Raw genomic sequence first — 4,406 nt, 5'->3', positions numbered from 1 at the left:
AGAAATGGAAATATGAAATCTTGTGGTCTATTAAAATTATGGAATGATTATTTATATTAAATTAATGAACTCACCAACCTTTTGGTTGACACTTGAAAGCATGTTTATTCTCAGGTATGAAAGAAATCTTCCGCTGTGCATTTGCTCACTTTAAAGATATTACTTGGAGTCATTCATGGCATATTTCAAAAGACGTTGCATTCGAGTCGTTGAGTTCATCAAGATTATTATTAAATCAATTATAGTTAGATATATTAAGAAATGGTATGCATGCCGTCAACTTTCGATGTAATGAAAGATTGTCTTTTCAAAAACGAATGCAATGTTTGTAAAATGTATCATATAGAGGTCAAGTACCTCGCGATGTAATCAACTGTTGTAAATCATCTATAATCGATATGGACTTCGTCCGGATGGATTAGGATGGGTCCTTTCAGTTGGTATCAGAGCGGTGGTCTTAGCGAACCAGGTCTTGCATTAGTATGTCTAACTGATAGTCGTTAGGATGCATTAGTGAGTCTGGACTTTGACCGTGTCTGCATATCGAAAGTTTTGCTTATCATTTTTGTTGGAAATCATCTACTTATCATCCTTAGGAAATTACCTGCTTATCATTCCTAAAGTCTAGACACGTCTTACTGCCTCTATTGCATAGACAGTGTATAGATAAATTCATATCTTAGCGTATCTGTTATTGTTACCTTTGCCTGACAGCTTTCGTTGATTCCTCCGTAACTTATGGGATTTTAGTATTATATATGCATATGTAAATTATGTATTGCAGGGTACTAATCTACATCCTACAATCTAATTCTTATCGAAAAGTCCTTCATTTGATCGTACGAGATGAATCCCTCAACCAGTTCGAATTCCTCGGATTCCGACAGCTATTCTGATATGGAGTTTCACCTATCAGCGTCACCAGAATGAATCAACCAATCAGTCATCCCCAATTCATCTGATGGGTTCGTAGTCAACTTAATCAATGGAAACGCAAAGAAGGCAATCCCTTTCACCAACCGAATTTACCTCTTGGCAAAGAACCTGAAGCACTTACCGGCGAACCTATTCGAAACACCATTCTCATATTCATTTCCAGAGTATCTCGCCAAGATTATATTCTATCTAAAATTCTGAACCTTATTCATCCGCTCGTTCCGACCGACAATCATCCTGGAGTAATAAGTCAACGAAATTCACGCTCGAATAATCAATTCGGAGAATATGGTGCAAAATGTACCAGCTTCAGCAACATCACCGGCACCAACAGTACCATCAACAATCCATGCTTCAATATAATCATCTGTACTTTGAGTATGATCTTCGTTCTACATATCGTTCTACCTCATTTATCTTCGTTCGACATGGCGAATATGTAATCTCTAAAGTTTTAGAGATTATTTATTCTAGTTCCAACCGAAAAGCAAATGAGTTTAATATCATATTAACTCATTAAATCCATGAATACATCTAAAGAAAATATAGATGTAGATATGTTTTCATAAAGATGGTAATTAAAAATTCTCTTGTACAAACTGTTAATGGTGAAATTATTTTAACGGGTAGGTAATACCCGAGGAATATTTAAATTTCACATTAATAAGTTACATTGTACATTCTTCAAATCTGTTTCAACAGTCATATACTATCCTACGTACATCCACCGATATACAAATCCGTTCACCACAGAATAACCATATTCATCCAATTTCATAGTTGGATTTTGATTTATCAGAATCCAACAAGTGGCATAATGAAGAAAACATTGACAAAATAAAATTTGTTAGAAACAAACAAATTAACTATGAGAAATTTTGTTAAGAATCCACGCTAACTGTTCCTAACTAATTGTTCCCAGCTAACTGATTACACTTTATTTATCGCAATTTAATTATCACAATTTACATTCTCGCAATTTTATTTATCGTCATTTAATTTATGTTATTTACTTTACGCACTTTATTTATCGTCATTTAATTTCTGTTATTTATTTTTACGCACTTTAAATATCGGGACACGTATACAAGGTTTTGACATATCATATCGACCCATCTATATATATTATTTGGAATAACCATAGACACTCTATATGCAGTAATGTGGGAGTTAGCTATACAGGGTTGAGGTTGATTCTATAATAATATATATACTTTGAGTTGTGATCGAGTCTGAGACGTATACGGGTCACGACACGTATTAATTAATTCGAATATTATATATTAAACTGTATATGAATTATTGGACTGTCAATGTGGACTATCAACTGTGGACTACCAACATTGGACAATTAAAATAAATTAAAATATTGACTATAACATATGAAACTAAACAATTCTTCAAGTTTGCCACTTGATATCACCTTAAACCTCATTTGTATCTTGACGATTACAATCTGCATTCAAACCTTTCATAATTCTTGAAAACACCTCAATCGAGAGGATGAACCAAGCACTTCATCTACGGAAGGAAAGATTTATGCATATAGTATGCACCTGAGAAACTCTCGGCAACTGAGTAAAAGTTTAACACGTAGCCGCGTCAGATCCTTTGGCATTTATTAGCAAAAATAACTTTGCGATCCCTTTTCAAGGTAACCAATTTTGTCACAGCTCCAGCAAGTTAACTTCGACTTTTCATTCGAAGTAGCCTTACTATAATCCTGATATTTACGATTACCCTTTTGATACCGGAGAATTCTTTTATATTCCACCATATTACCAGCAGACTTACCAGCAACCTCGTTACTTCTTGGCTTAAATCTCTCTGACAAATCATTATATTTATTCATTGAAACCCTATCATATACTCATCCGCATCTTGTAACGAGAACTGCCATACCAATTACCGGGAATCAGCAATCAGTACTTTGAAAACTCACAACATATCTACATCAACAATTATATGTATGACATTTATCTCTTAGAATTATGATCTCTCCTTCTGGAATTTTGAAAAGCACTCAGTCACAAATCAATACTCTTAATGTTGAAAAAGCTGAATGAAGCAGCAGAAACCATAGACAACCATAAACAACCATAATCATCGAAAGTTTGATGATAAAGAATAGTATGTTGGAAAAGCTCAGAAAAGTTGAAACTGGAAAACGGATTGAGCTAACCACGAAGGAGACAAAGGACAAATACAAGGACCATACCATATATTCAAAGAATCCAGGTAATTCTGGATCCGATGAAACCTTCAACGAATATCTTGCTCCGAAGTCATATTAAAATCTTGCTGAAAATATTTCTCCATCAACCATCGAACTTAGAAATTCAAAAATATCATCATCAATATCTTCGATATTTCTGAGGATATTTTCATAAATATTCTCGTCCGAAATTATATACCTCCTCGTGCTTCCTGTGTATCTTTATATTGGAAACGTTCAATAGAAAATTTAGTACCGAAAAGCAGATTATGCGAAACTAGGAAGAAAGACGTGGACAAATCATAAAGAATAAGTTTGACTTCAAAGAATCCAACTGATTCAATGTCTGCTAAAGTCTTTAGTGAATATCTTGCTCCTTACTCTAAACCCTTGCAGATAATAGTCTCTATCATCCTCTGATCTTAGATATTCTGAGATATTATCGTACCTTCCATTATAAATATCCTCCATATTCTGGAGATATTTTATAACTATTCTTATCTGAAATCATTAATCTCTTCGTGCTATCAGTATTACATCATATAGAAACTGTTAGTCTCTATATTCTGTAAACTTTCGAGCTTAAAATATGAATGTTATTGAAGTAATGTTGGGAACTGATGCATGAGTTAGTATAATATAATGACACTTGATCAACGTGATTATATTACAATAAGTCATGCTGAGTTTCTAATAGAACGTGATGATTCACAGATCATATCGTCATCACGTGCCATGTTACATAACTCTTTCATTCAAATTAACTTCTGAACATATCAAGAAAATATATTCTTGATAGTTCTATTCTCAGTGATTCTGGTAATTTGACAGATCAAATTGTGCTATTACGTTCTTTCTTGATGATAACATTAAATTCATTCGAAACTCTATACTTACAAATTCTGGACCATTACTCGTTTTACTAGAGATCGAGAAGAGATTAAAAAGACGAAGAGCTCCGAAACATAAAGGAAGATATAAAACTCGACAACAACACTGAAATTACAATAATTAAAAATTAAAACATCACGACAATTAAAAATTAAAAGATTACAATCAAACTACTCGTCGTCGTCAATTGTCATCTGCAAAGTAGCGTTCACCAGTCATTTCACCATCCGTGAGGTACTCTGGAGACATCGGTATTTCTCTTAATGCTTCAACTGCTGCTTCAGTTGATTCATCGAGGTAACGATAACCCAACGTCTCTTCATCTTCAAGAACTGCATACAAAGAAATGCGTTTACCGCGATCT

This window comes from Rutidosis leptorrhynchoides, chromosome 4, assembly GCF_046630445.1.
Source record: "Rutidosis leptorrhynchoides isolate AG116_Rl617_1_P2 chromosome 4, CSIRO_AGI_Rlap_v1, whole genome shotgun sequence".
NCBI classification, from domain to species: domain Eukaryota; kingdom Viridiplantae; phylum Streptophyta; class Magnoliopsida; order Asterales; family Asteraceae; genus Rutidosis; species Rutidosis leptorrhynchoides.
Note: the sequence above shows the minus strand (reverse complement) of the source record.